The 26973-nt window shown below is 37.4% G+C and overlaps 1 pseudogene; it reads right to left on the bottom strand.

Moving 5' to 3' along the window:
- Nucleotides 1-13679: 13679 nt before the first annotated feature.
- Nucleotides 13680-26708, bottom strand: LOC116141809 (annotated as a pseudogene).
- Between the last annotated feature and the right edge of the window lie 265 nt (nucleotides 26709-26973).

The following is a 26973-nucleotide window of genomic DNA, read 5'->3' on the forward strand; positions in this document are numbered from 1 at the left end:
GTTTGGCATTGCAATCTTTTAGTGGCTTAAAAATGCCGAAGTCTAAGAAGCTCTTCAAGCTCAATTGGGTGTCTTCTGAGCCCCGTGAAAAAAAGCCAGTCTCTAAGCCAGTTTTAGAAAAGAAAAGTATGGGTAAGAGCACATCAGAAGTGTCCTCCTCTTGGGCGGATAAGGTTAGAGTGACAGAGGTCGGATCCTAATTCACCCTTAAAGCTATGGACCTTGATATTAAGGATGATATCTTACATATCCCGGATGATGTTATTGATGACAATGATATTGAATGGCTTCGCTATATTGTGGGTTATTTCTCCGGGTATTCTATGCCTTTTCATGTTGCCCGCTCAATTGCTTTCCGTGCATGGGAAGCTGCGAGGTTAGAGGATATTATATCCACTGGTACTGGTTTCTTCATCTTCAGATTTAGGGATGAGGATGCAGTGCATTCAATCCTAGAGAGAGGGCCCGGATGTTTGGGGACAAGTCTATTGTTCTGCACAATGGCATGCTTAGTTTTCTTTTGATAAAAGCTGCATCTCTAAGGTTTCGGTATGGGCTCATTTGCATGGTTTGCCTTATCCTTTGTGGTCTCACAAAGGACTCTGCATGGTTTCTTCTATGTTGGGTCGGTCGTTGTCGAGTGATAAGACAACTTCTGAATGGACCCGTTTAGATTATGCTCGGGTATGTGTTGAGATAGATGCAGCAAAGCCTCTAAAGCGCCATTTTGAATTTAAATGCCGGTTATCTGCTGAACCCATTTAGATTATAGTGGAATATGAGTGGACCCTGAAGAGGTGCCCCAAGTGCTGTGTTTTTGGCCATGTTTGTCACCAACCCGAGGCACCTACTGCATCTATGGCTCAAGGTAAGAGTAAGATAGTTACTAGCTTCTAGAAGGCACCGGGGAAAGCTATTGCAGTGCAATCTAAGGACTACGAGCCTTTGAGGCAGTCAGCCACTACTGATCCCATTGGAGAGAGAGAGAGTGGGAGAGGGATGTTTCAGCACCAGCTACAGTTTCAGTTTCAGTTCCGAGTATAGTTAGAGTTGGGGATGTTTCTTTGGCTCTGGTCTCGTATCAGCAGACTGTTCGTGCTAGTAGAGGTGAATTTTCTGGCTTGATTTGGGGTCGGATCCTGATACGCCTTTTCCTATTGAGGATGAGCAGGACCGCATTATGGGCTTCACACATTGCACAAAAAACACTTAGGTTTCCTTTATGAGTTCTGGGAGCAGGCAATAGGTTTGCCTCGCTTGTTTTGCATAGTGATGATCTCCAGACACCAGATGCCACCTTATCTGGATTAGTTTCCTTGCCACCCCTAGAAAAGGGGAAAGGTCGGGGAAAGGTCGGGGAAAGTGGGGGCTTAGGCCTAAGTGATTTTTAGCTTGTTTCTATCCCAATTCTAATGATAGGGAGTTGGACTATTATAGGCCTTAACGGCTTCTTGAAATAATGCGCGGTGAGGAACTGGATTTCTGACTCTTTTTTGGGTTTGATTGGTTTGTTGGAGACCAAGGTTGGGTAGTCTCATCTACAGTCAATGGTCTTCGCAGTTTGTCCTTCATGGCAGTTTTTGTCAAATGCGACATATTCTATTGCTTGCCGAGTTCTGGTATGTTGGGATACTTCTCTTTACTCTGTAAATAATCTTCATTACTCTCTTTAGGAGATTACTTGTAGGGTTACTCATGTCTCCGAGAGGTTCTCATTTGGGATTACTTTAGTGTATAGTTCTAATGACCTTGGGAATCGCCGCAACCTGTGGGATTTTCTTAGGGATCAAGTGGTAAAGTTTGATTCGGAGGGGCTACCATGGCTTGTGTTGGGTGATTTTAATGCCATTTTGGGAGCCTTTGACAGAGTGGGTGGAGATCCTGAGTGGTATGGTTATATGGATGATTTTGGTCAATGTATCCATGATGCTGAGTTGATTAGGGTTCCTTTTATTGGGCTTTGGTATACTTGGCACAACAGTCAACAGGGCGATGGAATTATTTTATGGAAGCTCAATTAGGTCTTTGCATCATTTTCTTGGTTCCTTGATCGACCGACCACAGTTTCAGAGTTTCGACCTCGGGATGTCTTAGATCATAGCTCTATGGTTGTCAGGTTTGGTCCTTGCGATGGCAAGGTACCATCCACTTTTAAATTTCTAAATTTTTGGGCTGATCGTGCAAATTTTATGGATATTGTTCAGACAGTTTGGGACGAGCCTATTGTCGGCAATGCTATGTTCCATCTTACGCAGAAATTGGGGTTATTGAAACGGAAGCTCAAATCTTTATGTATTAGGGTCTCCAGCCATATCTCCAGTAGGGTGATTGAGGCCCGTGCTTATTGGGCAACAGCCCAGGAAAATTTGGACCGGGACCCTCTTTCTATTGAGTTTATCTCCCAAGAAAGGAACCTTGCTAACCTTTGTCGAGATGAGGAGGCTTTTTTTAAGCAGCGGTCTCGTGTTCAGTGGCTGAACTTAGGGGAAAGGAATACTAAGTTCTTTCATAAGTCGTTGATCCATAGGCAGGTTCAGAACCGCATCCACAGTTTGACTGGTGGGAATGGCACCCATATTATCGACAGTCAAGATTAAGGGCGTTTGGTGGTGGGTTTTTTTAGGATCTTCTTACTACCCCTACTCAACCTCAGATCGCAGAGGCTTCCAGGTATTTTTCTGGGCGCATTTCTCCTGATATGATTTCTCTCTTGACTACTCCTATCACTGATGATGAGATTAGGATTGCTTTATTCTCTATCCCGGATGATAAAGCCCCTGGTCCGGATGGATACACTTTTTTGTTTTTTAAACCGGCATGGGATATTTTTGGTATAGATTTCAGAGATGCAGTGAGACATTTTTTTTGCTATAAATGAAATGCCAAGATGTATTAATGCCACCAGGATTGCTTTGGTTCCTAACGTGGAGAGCCCGAGTCGTATGACAGACTTTAGACCGATATCTTGTTGTAATGTACTATACGAGTGCATTACTAAGGTGATAGTGAATCGGTTTAAAGTAGTGCTTCCGGATGTTATTGGGAGTTCTCAGTTGGCTTTTGTCTTGGGTCGAAGGATTTCTGATAATATTCTGCTGACTCAAAAGCTTTTATGGAATTATCATCTTGGGGGTACTTTACCTCGATATGCCCTTGAAGTTGATATTCAGAAAGCTTTGGATACTGTGAGTTGGGATTTCATCCTTTTGGGACTGCGTACTGTGGGGTTCCCTGAGCGTATGGTAAGGTGGATCATGATATGTATCTCTACACCGTATTTCTCTGTTGCCCTGAACAGAGAACTTCACGGTTTTCTCAGGTCCTCTCAGGGTGTTCAGTAGGGGGACCCTCTTTCTCCTTACCTATTTGTGTTAGCTATGGAGGGTTTAGCTAGTATCTTTCAAGAAACCTCTCAAAGCCCTGGTTTTCATTATCATTGGAGGTGTAGGCAGGCAACTATTACTCATTTGTGTTTTGTGGATGATTTGATGGTGTTTTGTCGAGCAGATGCTTCCTCTGTTAGCCTGATCAAATCGGCCTTAGATTATTTTGCAAAGGTTTTTGGGTTGGTGATTAATGCAAAGGAGAGCCAGTTGTTTCTTTTTGGAGTTACAGATGATGAGTAAATTGGGTTATAGTCTATCATGGGTTTCCAGTTGGGCCAGTTACCGGTTAGATATCTAGGGGTTCCTCTGATCTCTACCTGACTCTTATCAGGATTATGAGTATACCTACTCAATCTAGCGACAGCATTAGACAGAGTTGCTAGATATTTGAAGGGCACCATTGATTATGGGCTAATGTTTGGAAGTACACCACCTGTATTAGAAGGATATTCCGATGCCAATTGGATATCAGATTCAGATGAAATAAAATCCACAAGTGGTTATATCTTTACACTTGGTGGAGGTGCTGTGTCATGGAAGTCTTCCAAACAAACTTGCATAGCTCGGTCTACGATGGAGTCTGAGCTTATCGCCTTAGAAAAGGAATGTTCTGAGGCTGAGTGGTTAAAGAATTTCTTAGCAGATCTTCCCATTGAAACTCACCCTCCTGTTTTAGTATCAATCCATTATGATTGTTAGGCCACAGTAGCGAGAGCATAGAGCAAAATTTATAATGGGAAAAGCAGACATATCAGGATAAGACACACCATTATAAAGCAGCTGCTAGAATCTGGGGTAGTGAGCCTAGATTTTGTGAAGTCAGAGTTAAATTTGGTCGATCCTCTGACTAAACCACTAAGTAGGAGGTTAATGGAATACACGTCGAGGGGGATGGGACTTATGCCTAAAGCATAAGGTAAGAGTGATGGTAACCCTACCTATGTGATTGGAGATTCCAGGAAGTAGGTTCATAAGGGTAATAACAAGTCACTTGTTGTCTTGATAAGTATTATCGAATTTTATATAGAAAGTCCTCCCTATGGTGAGATAATATTGATTGCAGTGAATAAGGTTGAGTAGAATTAATCTTAATGAAATCCATAGCCAATATAAATGTGCTGTGAAAAACTACAATTCACACCTTATGGAGGTTCACCTATGTGAGTGTGGAATTGGGTCGATTCCTATGAGAGCTTAGGCAGCCATCTTTAGAGCACTCATGAAATCCAGGCTAGCACACGGCCATAAAGTTCTAAACCGCAGAACAATATACAATATTGAGAATTTAGTGTGAGGAACTAATCCTCTGAATTACATAAAGAAATTTTTGGTTCATAGAAACTTAGTTCCACCAAATTTATGTAACTCACGTTTAGTTACTCAATGATTGGTTCATAGTATGAAAGGCACCAACTCATAAATATTAAATTCTATAATCAGTGGTGATTGGTTATTTTGAAATATGTGGGGGATTGAGATAAAAGCTGCTGTTATGGTATTTCAAAATACCAAATTTTAATTGCTTTGGACTGTTATGTGATTTTAATTGCTTTTGGACTATTATGTGTTAAAAGCAATTGAAATTTTAGTTGCTTTTGGATTGTTATTTGCAATTGAATATTGTTTTTTTTTTTTTTTTTTGGACTGTTACGTATTAAAAGCAATTGAATTGTTCCAAGTTATTGCAATTCAAATAGGCAGTTGTGGTTTTAAAAGCAATTGATTGACATCGGTTACAGCAAGGGAAAACGGGCAGAATGGTTTTCTCATTTGAAACACACAACTTTTCACTTGAAAAATCTTTGTTTCTCTGTGTTTCTTAACTTTCCAGCTCTCCTTCACCACTGTTACTTCTTATATTGTTCTAAATCTCTATTAGAGTGTGCACTCTAAAAGAAGATTTGTCATTGTATTATTGTTGGATTTTAATACAAAAATTGGCAGCAAAATAGCAACAGCAAACCAGTGAAAGAATAGTAATGAAATAGCAGAAGAATAGTAGTGAAACAACAGGAAAATTGTAAGAGAACCACAAGAAAAAAAGCAGAGAGACAGCAGAAATACAGCAAAAAATAGAACGAAATAGCAAGAAAAACAGCAGCAAGAACAGCAGGGAGACAACATAAGCAATATCAGGCCTTGTACTATTCATTAAGTACATAAGGCTACCAATGATTTGGGCATATCTATTTTGACTCACACTGTGTTGTGTATTTTTCTTGAGTTGAGTATTTCTATCATAAGGAGTTGAGATGAGTTTACTTTCTAAATACCCAAATTTTCTTAAGAAATTTTCAACATAGTTTTGTTGAATAACTTAAGACCATCATTTATCTTAATAATTTTAATCCCAAGAATAACATTTGCCTCTCCCATATCTTTCATATCAAAATTGGAGTCAAGAAACTTTTTAGTCTTAATTATCACATCCATATTAGCACTAAATATTAACATGTCATCAACATAGAGACATATTATCACATAAGTGTTGTCTTCAAATGATTTAGAATATACACATTTATCTTAATCATTAATTGTATAACCATTTGAGACTAACACTTAGTCAAACTTCTCATGCCATTCGTTTTGGTGCTTGTTTAAGTCCATAAAGAGACTTTACTAGTTTGCACACTTTATGCTCATTACCTGGGATAATACAACCCTCTGGTTGTTTCATATAAATTTCTTTATCCAGGTCTCCATTAAGAAAAGTTGTCTTTACATCCATTTAATGTATATGTAATTTGTAAATTGCAGCTAAAGCAATTAACACTCTAATTGATGCTATTCTTGTTACAAGAGCATAAGTGTCAAAAATAATCTATATCTTTCTTTTGTGTATAACCTTTGGCAACCACTCTTGCCTTGTATTTATCAATTGATCCATCGGTCTTTAATTTCTTTTTAAATATCCATTTGCACCCTATTGGTTTAGTTCTTGGAGACAAATTAACTACTTCCCATGTATGATTACTCATAATAGACTCGATTTCATTATTTACTGCCTCTTTCCAAAGGGATGCATCTCGAGAAGTCATTGCTTCCTCATAGGTCTGAGGACCATCCTCTGTAAGAAAGACATAGTAATCATCACCAAAACTTTTGGCCTTTCTAACTCTCTTACTTCTTCTTATTTCTAACTCTGAACTTTCAAAGAATTCCGAAGAGTTTCATTTTGAGGAGAACTCTCAAAAGTTTCATTTTGAGGTAAAGCCTTTTCACAATTGATTTTCTTAGGAAAAACATTCTAAAAAAAATCTGCGTTTTTAGATTCAATGATTGTGTTTGCATCATACAAACCAACCTCTTGCTTTATTACCATGAATCTATAAGTAGCACTGTTCTGAGCATAACCTACAAACATACAACCATTATCCGAGTAAAGACTTTTGATTTTTGCTTGAAATCTGATTTCAACGAGATGTTTGAATTGAGGAAATATTGTGCTAACCCCAGATTTTGTTTCCATAGGATAAAACCAAATGTATTTTGTGAAATGGTCTACAAAAATAAAATAATAGCGTGAGCCATCAATGATAATTGAGTTTGAGGGACCCTAAACATCAGTATAGATTAAGTCAAGTGGTGCATGATTTTGAAGACTGATGGGACGAAATGGTTGCTTGTGTGCTTTATTAATAGAACAAGAGGTACAAAGCTGAGAAACTTTTTCATTTATTATTGGAAGAGAAAAAGAGTTGACAAGATGATGGACAATTTTATTGGAAGGATGTCCAACCCGTTTATGCTAACCATCAATGGATGTCCGTTCATGCACATTCGCAACAATTTGTGGAGGAGATTTTACCATTGATTCCGGTAAGGTGTAGACACCATTTTCACATACACCTTTGAGTAGAACCACCCCCGTGGTCTGATCCTTAACAAGGAAAAAAGAAGGGTGACATTCAACAAAAACATGATTTTGGGTAGTATAGTGATGAACTGAAATAAGATTTTTGCGTATATGAGGAACACAAAGAGTATCATTTAAATGAAAGGTGCGTGTAGGTGAGTGGAGAACCAATGAACCAATGTGAGAAACACGCAAACCTGAACCATCACCGATTACAACCTCGTCGGTGCCATCATATTCAGTGTGAACTGATAAATTAGCTAAATCACCAGTGATATTATGAGATGCCGTTGAGTCAATGAGCCATTTTGTGTCCGCAACTGGTAAGGTGGAGGTACAATTTGTTGTTGCTTCAGAGAACTGAACATGGGAACAATATTCTGCAATATGGCCCAATTGATCACAAATTTGGCATTTGGGTATGTACCGGTGTTGTCCAGTGGGTTTATTCTTCTTATTATCACATGGGCCACCATTTGGGCAATTCTGGGCCTAGGATGAATGTTGTTGTGGAGAGGGAATGGTTTGGTTAGACCCAGAGGACTTTGAATAATTCTTAGAATTGTTACCTACAGAGGACAAACCGTTACATCGATTGGAGTAATTGGCTGAGGCAATCAGTTGTTGGGAGGTTGCTTCAAGACGCTGCAAATAAGCATCATGGCCTACAAGAAGGTCATGTAATTCCTCAAATTGAAGAGGACGTTCCCGTGCACGTATTGGAGCTGCGATTTCAAGGAAGTCAATTCCCAAACCATTGAGTATGTAAAGGGTAAGATCATCCTCAGAGATAGGATGATCAATGAGGGAGATTTCATCAGCAAGAGCTTTGACCATATGCAGGTAATTTTGAATTGGTTAATTTCCTTTCTTGATCAAAGTGAGCTCCTCTTTCAATTGCATTACACAGGCGCAAGATTTACTCACATACAAGGTATGTAATTTTTGCCAAGCTTGTTGGGAAGTTTTGGCAATGGAGATGAATGGTGTGATGGTGGTGGTTGTTGAGGCTAAAATGGCGTTGAGGATGAATTTGTATTGTCTTATCCAATGGATTTTTTTAGGGGTGGAAATGGAGGGATCGGTGGCATTAGGGCAGGGTTTGTCACAAGTGACATAGTCAAGTAAGTTGTACCCTATGAGAAGGGCTTCAAACTGAGCATGCCATTGGGGAAAGGTTGAGGGTGTGAGTTTTTCATTGATCTAGGAAGAAATATTGAGAGCAATAAGGGGAATTTCTGTTGGGGATAGTGGACTAGAAATTGGGTTATGGTTTTTTTTAGTGGTAGGAATCGAGTTCTCAGTGGAGGAAGGCTCTATTGATACCATAATGAAGTTTGAAAAGCAGTAGACTGAAAAACTCTTATTATTGTCGTTCAAATTTTTCACCACACACTTACAGAGTTTTTACAAGGAAATATATACAAGAGTATAAAATCTATTCTAGGAAGGAATGCAAAAAATAAGTCCTGACTGTTACAAGATTTATGGCCATAATATACGAGACTATTATAGAATATTTACAGCTGATACAGGCAAATTTCCTTCCTGAAATCAAGTGACATGATCTTGTGCTTGATTTGAGGAGTTTTTCTTTATATTAACACCACATAGTGATGGAAAATGAAGAGATTATTTCACCCAACGAGAAATTCTACCTAAGAGGCTTCATGCCTTGCACAAATGTAAAACATTTTATGTCAATGTTCCAAATTTGTAGGAAAAAAGGTAAAAATAGTCTTCAGAATTTAGATAAAAGAAAGCGAAACTTAAGTATAATCTAGCAACAATTGAAGATTGAAATCCTAGTCAAGGATCAGTCGTAACTGGGCCCTGGACTGGGCCCATTAAGGACTAGTTGCTTATGGGCTTGGGACCAGTCCTAGACCCATGAGCAATTTTAGGACCCCGACCGGTCTTGTGGGCCTTTAAAATTTTATTTTCCCCTTATCTTTTTTATATTTTAGGGGCGAAATGTAATTTTGTAGGGAGGTTTAGTAATTTTCAAGGGTAGATTAGTAAGTTTTTAACAATTTAATTAATTTTAAAAAATAATTAATTAATGGTTAATTTTAACATAAATGTAATATTCACACATTTACTCTTCACAAATAAACAATTAAATAAATTTTTTTATTAAATTATTCATCTTCATCGTCAACAATATTTAAATTATTAAAATATGTGTTCTTAAAGAGTTCGAGTAGTTCGGGATCTTCAGGGTGTTGTTGCAGTCTTTTCTTTGCATGAGTCCAATTCCGTAAACACGTTATCACTTCAATCATCTCATCTATTAAAGAGCATCTTCTGTCTTCAACAATCTGGCTAGTCGTTGAAAATGTTGACTCGAATGCAATTATAGAAGGCGGCACAGATAAAATGCCACGTGCCATTTGGGCTACAATAGGGAATCGACTTTGATGTTGGTTCCACCATTGAAGCAAATCCATCTCACATTTCTCCTTCTTCGTCATGTAGGACAGGTCCATTTGTAGGTAGCTATTCAGCTCATTTGGTCCATGTATGTACGAGCTAGAGCTACTACTTTTGCCATGTTCCATAAATGTCCACATGCTCGATCCTTGATGGAGGTCCTCATCAAGGTCCTGATCATCTTTCCTGGACGTTCCATTTCCACTTCCACTATACTTGTTTTGATATAAAGAAAAAAACTTGCCAATTTTTGCTTAACAGTAGTCAAATAAGACATATAATCATGCCTTAAATGCTGGCCTATCTAAGTAATTATACAGTTAACTACGTGTAATTTAAACCTATGATCTACAAGAATGTCTAATCCATATAAGAATGGAATATCTAACCAATATTTCTCGTATTTTTCTTCCATCTTTAAAACAATTTCCATTAAAACGTCATTATATCTATATTTAGCAAAAGTTTTAAAAATTTGAAGTAAAATATCTAACGCTAAATTAGTAGTTGGATAATAAATACCACTTAATGTATTAATGGAATCATAAAAAAATTTAATAAATGAATAAAAAAGTTCACAAACTGCCCAATCATCATAGCTGACAACTTCCTCAAGATGGTTCTTTCGGTTGATGAAATCTGTAATTTGTCTTGCGGTTGGCAAAACTTTTTCCAACATCAAGTAGGTGGAGTTCCAAAGGATAGGCATGTCCGTGCATAACTTCAAAGGTCGAATAGGTGGGTCCTCTTGCCTACAATATTTGACGTACTCCTACCATCTTTTATGGCGACCGCCCACGATCAATCTAATAGTTGCGCACACCCTCTCCATCTTCGAATGTATAGCATCTAAACCTGCTTTAACACTCAAATTGATAATGTGACAAGCACATCTCTGGTGAAAAAATTTTCGTTCACCATGCAGATCCAATCTCTTTTAAAATACAAAGATTCTCACGGTGTTAGCAGCTGCATTATCAAGTGTTAGTGCTACAACTCTATCAGTTAATACATATTTTTCCGAAACTTCAAGAATTGTAAAATAAATAGTGTTAGCACTATGTTTTTCATATAATAGTTTAAAATCCATCAATTTTTGTTGTAAACCCCTACTATGATCTAAGAAATGTATTGTGACAGTTAAAAAATTTGTTTTTGATCTACAAGCTCATATGTTTGATGTAAGTGCAATAGATATATTCCTAAAATTTTGAAATTTGTTTTCAAGTTTAGTATTTATTTTGTTATGAAGTTTTAGTATATCTTTCTACTTGTACTTCTATTAACAGGGGTATATGCTGGACAAAATACACTTTTAATCATGTGAATAAAATAAGGATTTTCAGATAAACAAATGAGAGAGTCTGTAGCAACTATGAATCTTGCTATTTCTTCTCGTGCAACATGTGCATTGTATTGCCATGTTGAGAGGGTTGAGGATTGTGGATTAAAATTATGTTGAGTTTGAATTTGTCTACCTGATTAGGTTGAAGATGTATCAGACAGCTGCATTTTTTGAGGGTGCTTCTTCTCCAAGTGACGTCGCATTATCGAAGTCTCCTTCTCAGCGCCAATAATGATTCCACAGAAATTATAGACCTCACATGATTCTTCCCCCTCCCCATTTGTCTTTGGCCGTTTTGATTTAGTGAAGTGTCGTCATACGTCGGACACGACCCTCTTTGACGGTCGAGGGGGTTAGGCCATGCTAGTGCCCATTGAGTCACAGCTCGCTTGTGTTTGGCTGCACCTCGTTTCGACCGAATGTGGTTGTTGAATTGCAATTGCTGCCTCTGGAGGAAATGGTGAAAATGGATTGAACCCTTCAATTTCTTTGGTGGATGGAATGTAAAACTCATTTGGGGATTATCCTCCGAATGCATCATTTCGGGAATCCATTATGAATTTATGATAAAATAATAAATAATTAAAATGAAAAAAAATTGAATAATAACATGAATAAGAGGATATTGAAAAATAGAAAAAATTGAATAATATAAATAAATAAATTATAAGTATAAATATAAATTGAATGAGAATTTGATTGGAGATTTGGAGTAGAGTGTAGAGAGTAGAGAGATTGAGTGGTATGGAAAATCCAGAGCTATGACATCATTGTTGTCAGAGTAAAGCACGACTAGATCAACAATGCTCGGAACTACTTCAAGTTCTATGATGAACGTTTTGATCCAAACAACCTCTTTGGCTGCATCATTCAATGCTATGTACTCAACTTCCATTGTAGAATCTACTACAATGCTTTGTTTTGAACGTTTCCAACTCACTGCAGCCCTATTTAGATAGAACACATAACTTGACTACAATCTATAGTCATCCTTGTCAGTTTGAAAACTGGTATCACTATATCCTCTTACAGTGCGATCCTTCCCCCCACCTAGAAGCCATGACCATAAAATTCCGTTGAAGGAGGGAGCTCAACCCACATGTGTATGACCCTATAGATATTCGTATGATCAAAAGGAAGAAATTTAGAAAGTTTTAGGGATCCACTTGCAGGATGACTTGTGAATTACTGTTTTTATTTTCAATCAACAACCACTTTGACCATGCCAAGTCAAATTACAGCTAAGAGAAATGACACTTATTAAAATATAGTAAAAGCTTGACAACACATAACACAACTCCTTTCTTCAAAGGACCTTGCCCACAAGGTCAGGGAACTTTTTTTTTGAATGTCTTCGAAATCCTCCCATGTCTCATCCTCAACTGTAGTCCCTTTCCATTGAATTAAAACCTCCACACCAGGTTGATTCCCCGTTTTCTTTAGTCTTCTTTGTAAGATCTTATCAGGTTCAGGTATTAGGGCTCCACTGGCAGCAACAAGAGGTAAATCTGAGATTGGAACAACATGAGATCCCAACTTCTTCTTAAGACATGAGACATGGAATACGAGATGTATTCGAGATTCCTTTGGTAGATCTAGCTTCTATGCAACATTTCCAATTCTCTAGAGCACCTGAAATGGACCATAATAACAAGGAGAAAGTTTAAGATTCCTCTGCATGACTTCTGTCAATATGGCCTCAACCTTAAATAAACCCAATCTCCTACCACAAACTCACTCTCAGTTCTTTTTTTTTTTCAGCAAGAAATTTCAATTTGGCTTAGGCTTCTTGTAAATTCTCTTGAAGTAAGGTCATTACAAAGTCTCGTCTCCTTAATTCATCTTCCACAGCTTGCACGCGGGTGGAGCCTGGTTCAAAGGGAAGCATCCGAGGTGGAGGAAATCCATACACTGCTTCAAAAGGAGTAATTTGGGTTGAAGTATGGACTAAAGTATTGTAAGAATATTCTACCAAAAAAAGACAGCGAGCCCAACTTTTGGCCTATCTCTAGAAAAACAACGTAGATAACATGCCTCGATTCATCACCCCTGTCTGCCCGTTAGTCTGCAAATGATATGAAGAATTGAGAAGTAGTTTAGTTCCACAAATTTGAAACAGCTCCCTCCAAAATTGACTTGTGAAAACAGGTTCTCGATCACTAGCTATGGATTGGGGTAGGCCATGTAATTTGAAAACATTTTCCATAAAAATGTGGGCTATAGTTATGGCAATATATGGATGTGAAAGAGACACAAAGTGTGCATATTTGCTAAACATGTCCACTACTACCATGATAACATTGCACCCTCCTAAAAGTGGCAGTCCTTCAACAAAATCCATGTTGATAGCAGTCTAGTTTTGAGCAGGAATAAGCAAGGGTTGAAGAAGACCAGCAGGATGGAGAGTTTCTATTTTGTTTCGTTGACAAGTATCACACTCCCTCACATAAGCCTGAACATCTTGTTTTAACCCATGCCAGAAGAATTCTCTTTTAATTCTAAAATATGTTTTTAGAAACCCCAAGTGACCTCCCAATGGACTGTTGTGAAATTGACATAAGATCTACTGTTGGATTGGTACCATGGTTCCTAAATGCAGTTTTCCCTTATAGAAAAACAACCCATTTTGGTATTGATATTTGGTTGAATCCAAGTTCCCCTATTGGAAGCAATAAATCATATCATGCAATTGGGGATCTTGTGGGTAAGTCTTGCGTAGCTTATCCATCCATGTGGCCCTTATTTCACTAACTGTGTGACTTTGCATCAGCACCATGGTTGTGATACTTAGACCTTCTACAGAATGTATCCATGAGAGAGCATCTGTCACTTTATTTGTCTTGCCACTCTGATATTACATTATGAAATCATATCCTAATAATTAAGAGACCCATTTTTGTTAAGCTGAAGTACCCACCTTCTACTCTAACATATGTTTCAAGGCTTGTTGATCCGTGCGTATCGTGAATCTGTAACCAAACAAATAATGCCTCCATTTCCAAAAAGCCATAAATAATGCCGTTAGTTCTTTCTCATAGGTCTCAACAAACTTTTCCCCTTCAGTGCCTAGCTAAAATAGGCTAACGGTTTTCCTTCTTACATAAGAACTGCTCCTAAACCATCTCTAGATGCGTCACACTCTCTAATAATTTTTTTTGAACAATTTGGCAACCTTCACACTGGTGGTTTTGTCATTGCTTCCTTTAATTGATTAAAAGCTTGAGTACCTGTTCAGTCCAAATAAAAGAGTTCTTTTTAAGAAAATTCTTAAGGGGTGCCACAATCTCACCATATCCCTTGACAAATTTTCTATAGTATCCAGTGAGTCCCAAAAATCCGCTTAAAACCTTAGGACTTGTAGGTATTGGCCAATTCAACATAGCAAAGATTTTGTGAGGATCTGCTTTAACACCATCCTTGGAAATTAGTTGTTCCAAATACTCCACCTCTGGGCTACCATATACACATTTTGAAGCCTTTTCATACAATTGATGTATTTTTAGAATTTCCAAAACAATTTTTAAATGACACAAGTGGTCTTCCAAAGTTGCACTGTATATGAGAATGTCATCAAAAAACACAAGCACAAACTTTTGAAGATAAGCTCTAAATATTTCATTGATTAATGCCTGGAAAGTAGATGGAGCATTGGTAAGCCCAAAGGGCATAACCAAAAACTTGTAGTGTCCCTCATGAGTTCTGAAGGTAGTTTTGTGGATATCATCAGAATTCATCCGAATTTGGTGATACCCGGATCAGAAATCTAATTTAGAAAAAATAATAGCCCTCATGCAATTCATCTAATAATTCCTCAACATTAGGGATAGGGTACTTATCTTTAACAATATCCTTGTTCAGCGCCCGATAATCTACACACATTTGCCAACCACCATCAGCTTTTCGCACCAGTAGCACTAGAGAGGAGTAAGGGTTGACTTGTTTGGATGACTTCACTAGACAACATCTCTCGAACTATCTTTTCAATTTCTTCCTTCTGATAATACGGATATCTATAGGGTCGTACACACGTGGGTTGAGCTTCCTCCTTTAATGGAATTTTATGGTCATGGCTTCTAGGTGGGGGTAAACTAGTTGGCTCATAGGAAACTCCTGCAAATTCTTGTAAGAGTTCTTGAATACCTAGTGGAGTGGGAATCTTGGATTTTGGTTTGTCAACTTCTAGTAAATTGGGGCCATACTCTTTTCCCAAAGTATCTGGTGCACTTACTAATTTTTTCCTCTTCTTCCAAATTTTTGTCAGAGGGCCTTATACCTTGTAGTCGAATAGTGGAACCATTAAAAGGAAACTGCATGGTAAGGTCTGTAAAATTCCATAAGATTGGTCCAAGACGTCTCAACCAATCCACTCCTAACACCAAATCATAACCTCCAAGAGTTAAAAGATGCAAAGTAGCCTCAATTTGGAAGCCTAGCAATTGGATAGGAACAGCTTTGCAGCAGTCATGGCAAGGAAGATTGTCACCGTTAGCGATCTGAACATTTAATTGGCTATCTATTATTGGTAGCTTAGCCTTCCTAGCTATACTGGGATCAACAAAACTATGGGTGCTACCAATTTTTGAATTTCCCAAGGTAGCAGCTAGCTGATCGTAGCTTGTGGCAAGTTGGTTAATCTATTGTAAAACGGCTTCCAGTAGAGTTCCTTGGCGTTCTTGTTCTACCTTTAATTAAGTTGTTTCACCTCTTAAAGTGGATATACCTTCTGTTAGTTGAGCATTGCAGGTCCCATCAGCCATGTCGTAGGAACAAGGCTCTGACACCAAATGATAGCTACTGGAAAGGAAAATAAAAATAAAAATAAAAAGAAAGTTTTGGTGCTTCGAGGTGCCAAAGTCCTCCAATATTATTTAAAGCATCAACAACTTTTATACATAAAAGAGTGAGCTAATTGTCGAAACTAACTCCTAAAATTCTTACTAAAGTAGAGGAACAAAGGCCACGTGCCTCAACAGTCCAAAGAATTATTCAATCGACAACCACTTTGACCAAGCCAAGTCAAATTACAGCTAAGAGAAATGACACTTATTAAAATATAGTAACGTGTACTATCAATAGCTTGACAATGCATAACAATCTACAGTTTTCAAGTACATAGATTAATCCAGAGAAGATGTTTTGTGAGAGATTATATTAAAATGGCAATGGCATTGATAAAACAATAATGGGTGCGTTTGATTTATTATTTTGGATAAGATTTTAGGGATAGTATTGGATAGTTAGATAGGGTTATGATTACGAGAATAAGATTTGTAGAATATATGTTTGGTAGAGTATTTTGACATTGATATTTGTGTTGAATATTTGATTAATATATTTTTTTATAAATAATTTATTAATATAATATTTTTTTGTGTTTTGTTAAAATAATGTATTATTATATATATAACTTATCAAGTTACATTTTAATAATACTAAATATTTTATTGGTAATTTTGTCACCCGTATATATTAAAAAATAAAACTCATATAAATTTTAAGTACTAATCCAACTGTTTAAAAATATCACATTAATACATAAATGACAAAAGTACTAATTATCAACCCTTACCATCATTATTACACGTATACTCAATTAACAACTACGACATGGTCTACTGTGCTGACCACAATGTATTCGTTATGTTATCTCGTACAGTCATCATGTTGTCTATAATACCTTATTGCGGTTAACTCGATCCTTTTCTATTTCACCCATATTCTACCCCGTTTTAACGATCACAATATACTTCCTTATTACCCGTACTAAGAAGAATGAAGAAGCGTGAAAGAAGAAATGACGAACCGTGAAAAAGGACTGAAAAAAAACAAGTGAAGGCGTGAAAGAAGAAAAGAGAACGCGTCTGCAGAAAAAATTCAAAAAGGTCAAAAAGCTGTTAGCAAAATGTCGGAAAAGAGTTTTCAGGATTCTATTATGTAGATAATAAAACAAACACTTTTCCCAAAATCAGACTCAAAATATGGATAAAAATAATTATCCAAACGCAGCCAATATATACCTGCACAAGTACATCATCCACATATTCCTTATTTCCATAGATCGATAGTAAAACATTCCTTAGACTATCTCTGCATAGATGAGCCATAAATTTTAGAATAATTTTTTTCATTCTCTCAGACACTTTTGAACAATGATCACTGGATTGGATATTGATATACTAATAATACCTTTGTTTCATACGCTTAAAGATTGTGAAAGCAATCTGTTAAGATTAGAGGATGCAATTGGACCTACAATAGCCATTGTTCCACATGATAAAAACGCAACAGTCACTTGAAGACGATGAGGCCATTCTGTTGCATTTGTTGAGTCCAATTTGTTATATATTTGCCAACTGTTATTATTCCTTTATCTATTATATGTTTGCCAGCTATTGTTATTCTTTTATCTGTTTTATCTATAAATATCTGCATGCACTGTATACAAAAGATGAAGAAAAGAAATACAACTTGCGTCATTTCATTTTCAGCTTTCTGCAGTTTCCATTTCCTTTACACTGTTTTTGCGCTACTCTCAACATGGTATCGGAGCTATGACAGATACACCTTTCAGCTCTTAAACCAACGATCCCACAATGCCTTCCAATTCCTAAACCAACCCACAAAATCCTGCCAGCCCCTATTTTGTCCAACCTGGTGAAGGTGCGTCTTCTCCATTGGTTCCAAATTTGCTTACAACTGAAAATTATGTGGTCTGGGCAAGAACAATGCGTCGTGCTCTCAGTATCAAAAGCAAAATGGGTTTTGTCGATGGCTCTATCCCTAAACCCTCAAAAACTACAGATCCCTTGTATGCACCTTGGGAACGATGTAATGATATGGTGATAGCTTGGATTCAACATTCGGTTGCCTTAGAACACATATCAAGCATAGCTCATGCTGAAACTGCTAAGGATGTTTGGAACGATCTTCGTGAGCAATTCTCAATTCAAAATGCTCCAAGAATTTTTCAGCTCACCAAGTCCATCTCAGCACTTACACAAGATGATGATTTGGTTAGCCAATACTACAACCGATTGAAAAGTTTCTGGGATGAACTAGAGATTTATGAACCAATGCCGTCATGTTCATGTGGCGCAATCAAGACCTTGATGGAATATAATCACAGAAGCAGGGTTATGCAATTCCTTATGGGATCACATGACTCATTTGATGCTATTCGCACCCAAATACTCCTCTATGATCCTCTTCCAGCACTGAATCGTGTTCTATCTCTTGTCCAACAGGAAGAAAGACGACGCCAACTTCACTCCCCTTCTGCTCTGATTGCAATGGCGGCAAAAGGACCCAACCAACGAAGTCATTCTTCCTCCCGCAAGGATCGATTATTCTGTTCCCATTGTAACATTCCAGGCCATTCACTGGAACGATGCTTCAAAGCCAACCCCAATCTTCCCGTATGCACACATTGCAACATACCAGGCCATGCCAAAGATAAATGCTACAAGCTTAATGGCTTTCCTCTAGGTCACATAAACAACTCCAGATCTAAATCCTACGCTAATCAATCTTCACTTGAACATGAACAAATCGACAATAGACCATCTATTACTCAAGAGCAGTACAACCAGCTCATCGCCTTGCTCCAATCCTCTCAGTCTCTAGCAATTACCTCTACAGCAAACCATGCATGTTCTAGTTCCTCAACCACCGAAATTTTACCCGTCTCTGGTATTCATTCATGGCATTTCACACACACATCACACACTTTCACAAAATCATTTTCCTCTTGGATAATTGATACTGGAGCTACAGATCACATGATCTGCAGCCCCCATCTTTTCACGCATAACGTGTCTTTTGTTTCCCACACCATTAAACTTCCAAATGGCACCACCACATTGGCCACACATGTGGGTGATATTCCTCTCTCTGATCATATCGTTCTCAAGCATGTGCTATGCGTGCCAACCTTCTCCTTTAATTTGCTCTCAGCTAAATCTTTAACTACACATTCAAATTGTTGTCTCATATTTTTTTCCAACTCTTGCTACATACAGGACCCTTCATCTTGGAAGACGACTGGCATGGGGACAATGCATAATGGCCTTTACCATCTTCAACCTTCAACACTAGCTCCCAACGCTTTACAAATGTTTCTTTCTAAATTCTATTCAAGCTATGTTAACACCACCAATACTTCAACGTTTGACGATTACACTTTATGGCATTACAGACTGGGGCATAGTTCCATGACACAGCATGTATTAAATGAAATTCAAAAATCAAATTCAAGGCCTACAAGTTTATCTCAATTCTCTTGTGAAATTTGTCCACTTGCCAAGCAACATAAACTTCCATTTCCTTAGTCTATCACCACGGTTACCAAGCCTTTTGATTTAATTTCAGCAGATATTTGGGGACCAAATTCCACACAAGCCTACAATGGCACCCATTATTTTCTTACAATTGTAGATCAGTTTACCAGATGCACTTGGATCTATTTGTTGCAAAACAAATCAGAAGCCCGAACTTTAATTCAAAATTTCTTTTCCCTTATATCCACACAATTCAACACCCAAATCAAAATAATCAGAACTGATAACGGTGTCAAATTTCATATGCCCAAATTTTACAATTCCAAAGGCACAATTCATTAACTGACCTGTGTTGCCACTCCACAACAAAACGCTCTCACTGAACGAAAACATAAGCATATATTGAACGTCACTAAAGCCTTAAAATTTCAATCAGGACTTCCTATGCGATATTGGACAGAATTTGTTATTATTGCCGTTTATTTGATCAATCGAACACCCTCTTCTAATCTGCACTACCAATCACCTTTTGAAAAACCCTACAACAAAAAACCCACATATTCCCATCTCAAAACATTCGGTTGCCTCTATTTTGCATCTACACTAAACCATGGCTGCTCCAAATTTGAACCCCAAGCTAGAAAATGCTTATTCATTGGCTACCCATATGGAGTCAAAGGATACAAGCTCCTTGACACAACCACCAATCAGATTTTCCTTTCCCGTGATGTGGTATTCCATGAGCACATCTTTCCTCTCAAACAAACACAAACCTATTTGTCTCTTTTCCCCACTGACCACCTCAATCAAACACCTCCTGTACACACAGATTTTAGTGAAGTCCCTCACCAGGACGATCATGTCCTTTCCCCTACCTCCATCGACAACAGTCACATTACCAACCTCACCAACAACACTCCCTCGCCAACCCCACATCGGTCAACCAGAATTCGAACCGCCCTGGCATATCTCAAGGATTTTCACTGTAATACATTGTCTCTATTGACGTCGAACTCCAAGTTGGAAGCCACTGGATCTCTGTCTCGCGCAGGTTTGCATAATCTATATCCCTTATCATCTGTCATATCTTACAAGCTTTTATCTCCATCATTTAGAGCATTTACCACTTCCATCTTTATCCATACCGAGCCCAAGTCACACATTCAAGCTCTCAAAGACCCTATCTGGCGTGAGGCGATGGAGCAGGAACTTACTGCTTTGGAGACTAATGAAACATGGTCTGTCATTGACTTACCTCCTGGCAAGAAATCGATTGATTGCAAATGGATTTTTCGCTACAAATTCAAAGCTGATGGATCTGTTGAACGTGCTAAAGCACGCTTGGTGGCAAAGGGCTTCACTCAATATGAAGGAATAGATTTTCATGACACTTTTTCTCCTGTTGCAAAGATGATTTCCATTCGCACTTTGCTTGCTGTAGCTACCATAAAAGGATGGGATTTGTAGCAGTTGGACATTAATAACACATTTCTATACGGAGACCTTGATGAAGAATTATACATGCGGCTTCCTCCCGGTCTAGCTTCCTCAAAAGAGAATCAAGTCTTTAAATTGAGAAAAAGCATTTATGATCTTCGACAGGCATCACGATAGTGGAACACAAAACTTTCATCTTCGCTGGATGAGATTGGCTTTGTGTAGTCTAAGTCAGACTATAGTTTGTTCATCAAACACACGGCTTCTTCTTTCACAGCTCTATTGGTCTACGTAGATGACATTATTATCATGAGTTCATATCAGACTTCCACCGATAAGGTTAAGAAATTTTTGTCCACCAAATTCAGAATCAAGAACCTGGGCTCACTCAAATATTTTCTTGGCATGGAAATAGCTCGCTCAAAGGATGGAATACAAATTTGTTAGCATAAGTACACCCTAGATATAGTTTCTGAGACTAGTTTACTTACTGCCCGAACTTCCTCTCTGCCAATGGAACCGAATATGAAACTCCAGAAAGACTAAGGTGAGGTGTTTCACGATCCTACTCAGTATCGAAAATTGGTTGGCAAGCTCCTCTACCTGACCAATACATGACCTGACCTCAATTACAGTGTCAATCTTCTGAGTTAGTTCTTGGAGACCCCACGAGTACCCCATTATAATGCCCTTCTCAAAGTTCTTCGGTATCTTAAAGGGACCCCAGGCCAAGGTTTATTTTTTCCTACCACCTCCTCATTGAAACTCATTGCCTACTCTGATGCAAACTAGGCAAATTGTCTTGACACTAGGAGATCAACGACGGATTTTTGTGTGTTTATTGGCAAGTCTCTTGTTGCCTGGAAATCGAAAAAGCAGAACACAGTTTCATGATCCTCAGCCGAGCCGGAATATAGGGCCATGGCGGCTATCGTGTGTGAAATCACATGGCTTCGTTTTTTTCTCAAAGACCTTTGTGTTACCATTTTTGATCCAGCCACCTTATATTGTGACAACTTAGCCGCGATACATATCGCTGCCAACCCTATGTTCCATGAGCGCACCAAGCATATTGAGCTGGACTGCCATCTTGTTCATGACAACATCTTGGTTAGGAATGTTGCCACTGCCCACGTTTCTTCTTCTGAGTAGTTGGCTGATCTCTTTACCAAGCCTCTGCATGCTCTGACACTCACGCGACTATTGTCCAAGATAGGAGTACTAAATATATACTCTCTATCTTGCAGGGGGATGTTAAGATTAGAGGATGCAATTGGACCTACAATAGCCATGGTTCCACCTGATAAAAACTCAACAGTCACGTGAAGACGATGAGGCCATTCTGTTGCGTTTGTTGAGTCCAATTTGTTATATATTTGCCAGCTGTTATTATTCCTTTATCTGTTATATGTTTGCCAGCTATTGTTATTCTTTTATCTGTTTTATCTATAAATATATGCATGCACTGTATACAAAAGATGAAGAAAAGAAATACAACTTGCGTCATTCCATTTTCAGCTTTCTGCAGTTTTCATTTTCTTTACACTGTTTTTGCGCTACTCTCAACACAATCACCCTTTGCTTCAACAAAAAAATCAAAGAACCAAAGCAAAGGTAGTAACAGCTTGATCCTCCAATCATCAACAATTACATTATTGTTCATGCCACCAACACAATTCAACAACATAAGCCCTTGAACAAGATTTTGATTGGACTCTTGTAGGGGAAGTAAAATAAGCATAAATGCAAAACCCCAGATGACAAAAAGGCTAATATTAGGAGCAACTATTTTCTTTGCAACCAAGCATACCTGAGGTAGCAATCACATAAGCAAGACCTCCAACAAAGTTCCCTATAAGCACAATTGGCTTCCGAACAACTTCAGCCAAGAAATCCAATATTAATTGTATGTAATAAGTCTGAGGTTAATTAGCAGGAATATTCCCAGTGGATAAGAAATTGATATGGGTTAAACAAAGGATAAATAATTTAATGATAAAAATTTCCATGATTCCAAGATTTGTCACCAAAACTCACAGACCTCATTAATCAAAACAAATAATCAACAACTTTAAAAAAAAAATATAAGATAAAACTCAATTATCCAAAGAACAGATAAAAACATGAGCCCATAAAAATGTGGATATGATGTAGGTTACTTAAGCCCATGCCTCCATGGTATATGAGAAACCTGTAGGCTTATTTGAAGCACCAAACCCAAGAAGGTCAATGGCATAAACAGTGTAGTTCTTTTCCAGTACAATAATGTTCCTGATAGAAAAATCCTAATTTAGTTGATAGATAGATATTGTTGATACAGAAATCTACACCAACTGGAGTGATCCGATCGACCTTGACAGGATTAGAACCGGTGTGTGTGTGATTCCGAATACCTAGCAATGGATAAATAATGAATGCAGTAACGTAAATGGAAAAAAAGGATTTTAAAATGGTTCGGCGAGATGAGCTCTTAAGCCTACATCCATTGTTCTTTGTATTTGTTGTGTGAGCTTACAGTGGTAATTCTAGGAGTATTTTCCAACCCTTTCCTCATAGTTTGAGGGGGTTTATATACGAAGTTTGTACAAAGGAAAGTGCAAAATTAAGGGATTACAATTAAATTGAAATGCGACTTCGATATTCTCGAGATTGGGCACTGTGATTGTGCAAGGATTATTGTCAATATGATAATTCTTGAGATATCTTGGATCTAAAATTATCTGGGAATTGATTGAATGATCACTCAGATTGTTCGCGACTAGCTTGTGCTAGGTCGAGCTATTTCTCGATGAGCTTATGTTGGGCCAGACAATCAATAAATCAGATTGATTCTGGGTTGAGCTATTACCTCGCAACTCTTTGAGCTTGATGGAAGAATCACACATAATAGATGTAATGCCTAAGATATCAAAGGTATGTTCCTAACTCAAAATAGTCCTTTAGATGTTAATTTTATGTTAAAAAGCATAAAATCTAACTAAGGGCAAAATAGTCAATTTATTTGAAACGGTATGAATAAATTATCCATAGAGAGGCTTAGGGGCAAAATGGTTATTTTGCCTATGGATAAGCATTGAAAAAGTCAAGGATGAGTAGGCTTCATTGCATTTAATGGCATTAATTAAGTAATAATTATGTCTAGTGTGAAATGACCAAAATGCCCTTATATGAAGAATTAAGGACTTATGAGTTATACAATTAAAATAATTGGGCCAATTGCATAATTTTGGAAAATAAATGAAATATTTTCCTATAAATGAGATGAAATTCGTTCAAGCCAAAGGAGAGAGCCTTTCTTCAACATTTCTTCCATTTTCTCTCAAATCTTCCATGAAACAAGCTTTCTTTCTCTAGGTTTTCAAGGAGTTTTGCATAATTTTTCAAGGAGAACAAGATAGGAGCCTTGGATCTTCAATTTGAAGGGTTTAAGGTAAGGATTAAAAACTTTAGTTTTGATGTGATTTGAAGATTTGAGGTAGATGTTGAGGTATAATGTTATATATGTAGGATTAAGGTGTAAAAGAAGTCAAAGGCAAAGGATTTGTTGGAGGAAGTCTTTAAAAAGGTAAGGAAGAACCTCCCATGACTTTAGGGTTTATGCTAGGGTTTGTAGATTTTTATGAAACCTTAAATTAAAGCTTTAAGGCATAGAATTAGTTGATGGCAAGTGTAGTTGAACTCATTTATTCTACTTATTGCCTTGAATTCATTATACATGAAGTTATTGCTATTTATGTTTTATGAGTTGTGATGTTTGATTGAAGAAAATGAAGTGTGGATACTGATTGTGGCAAAAATTGTAGTATTGGAGGCCACATGGTGTTGAATGGTTGCTATTAGAAGTGTTGATGTGTTGTTTGCATTAGCTTACAATGTTATAGCAATAATGGATGATTATGGGAATGAGATTTTACACTTCCTTTAAGATGTTAAAGACTATTAAGGGGAGGTTTATTTGATCCATAAGTTAACCTATTGGTTAATGTCAATAGGAATTGATGTGGCATAGTTAATATGAAAATTCGGATTTAGTGGGCTTAGGGGTTTTGTTAACCCTGCTTCAGTATTTCGACCATAACTTGAGTTATAAAAATCGAAATGAGATGATTCTTGAAGCATTAGAAAGCTAAGACACAGACCTATAACTTTTATGTTTATGCCAAGAGCCAATTCGTTTGAGAAAAGGATGGAAAATGGCCTGAAGCATAAACTGGTTATTAAAGTTTAAGATTTAACATAATCAATTCTTATGATTATGAATTGATTATTAATGTATTATTGTAAGTATGCCATGTACTAATGTTTACCCATTAGTTAGATGATATTTGAAAGATATACATGGTCATGATGTTAATACATGATTAATGTTATGAAATGGCATGAAGATGCAATATAATACATGTTTTAAGATGATGTATGTGAGCAAGAGGTAATGTAAGTGGATTGATAATCCATAGATGAATTAAAAGTATTAAGCTCACCAAAATATGTATTTACATGCCATAAGATGTTAGAGATGCAAATAGACATGATAGAGATGCATATAGACATGATGGAAAACGCGTAAGCATATCCTCGTATACCGGTTGAGGAAAGATGAATATATGCTTTAGATGCTAAATAACGCGTAAGCACGCCTCCCGATGATATGAGCTCTAGATGAAATTTGAGGCTAGATGATATGAAGTGCTTAAGATGCTAAGAAAGGTCCGATCGGCTAGACGTTAAATGTTTCATATGCATTTAGTTGCATTACATGAGTTATGATGTTATTTACATCATGAGATGATTTATACTCATGTTAGATGATTTTAGATGTTATGTCATGATATGTGATGTGTGTGTACTATGTTTACATACTTATTTGTATGTGTACACATTGATGTTTATCTAGCCATGGGATAAAATGATGAAAAGCATATGAATTAGTAATAAAAGGGGAAGTATCCCTAGATGTAAAAGATAAGTGATGTGTTAACAAATATGTTTAAATAAAGATCAAATAGTACATTTAGAATGAAACGGATCATTCCTTACTGAGCGATTAGCGCTCACCCTTTCATTGTTGATTGCTTTGCAGGTAGACTAGAAGCGAGGGATGCTAGAGACAGCGGGACTACACGTGAGGGGAGATGATTTATTGTCATCTTGATGTTTTTATCTTGATGTAAATAATGTAAAAGATAAATATTTGTGAAATACCTTTGGAAGCTTCCACCCTATAAATATGTTTTGATTGTATAATTTCTTAAAGTTTGTAAATTATAAGTTTGGATCCTGCGTGACATTTTATATGCATGTTTTGGATATTATTATTATTATCCTTATACATATTTTTTCTAAATACAACTCGTTCTCCAAACATGTATCCTCAGGATTCTTATTGAGGGATATTCAGAGGATACCTGACTGGAGGGGGGTTTTACAATAGATATGTATCTGGAGAATGAAATGTGTGGTTGGTATTGCATATAAAAAAAATTATAAGAATGATAATATTGAAAAGTAACCTGCCTTAGTGAGGAATAGAGGCGCTGAAGCCATGAACAAGAAGTAGGGAAGAATTGGAAAGTGAATTAGGATTAGAAGAAACCAAGTAATTAATTGAGTACTGGCCTTTCCATTGCCATTTTTTGCATCTTTTTCGTATCTCATTAACCTCCAATACACTGGTACTGGTGCTGGTGCTGGTGCTAGTAGTACAAGTGATAATGTTAAGTCTCTTTCTTCTCTGCTACAAATGTAAACTCTTATTATTAGAGTTCAATGCCGCTACACCAAGAGGAAGTGGAGCCCTCACTACCTAGATGCCCATTCTTATTCTTCTGGTGGAATTAAGTACCAAAATCCTCTTTTTGATGCGAGGATGACAAATAGTTTGGCAGATATTGTTATAAAGAGTAGAAATTATGTTAAACTAATGGGAAAATAACACTGACATCTTTAACGTTTATCCTTAAATAATTGGAGTCCATAAGAATTTTAACAGAGTATATGACTTTTTCCCACCCAAGGGGTACCTTAATGACACTTTTCCACAAAAACTAAAAAAAGTTTAAAAATACCACTTTAATATTCCATTACTACTGAAAGCCGATTCCGGTGGCAAGAATTATCTCCGTCACCATCATTTGAACCTTCAGTCTGCTCTCTACAAAACCTCTCTCACTCCGGCATTTGATTTCTCACCGATTGCTGGCCACTACAGAGTTAGGGTTCCTGTTTTTAATTGATTTTTGG

Source organism: Pistacia vera, unplaced genomic scaffold (genome assembly GCF_008641045.1).
Source record: "Pistacia vera cultivar Batoury unplaced genomic scaffold, PisVer_v2 Contig400, whole genome shotgun sequence".
Classification (NCBI taxonomy): Eukaryota; Viridiplantae; Streptophyta; class Magnoliopsida; order Sapindales; family Anacardiaceae; genus Pistacia; species Pistacia vera.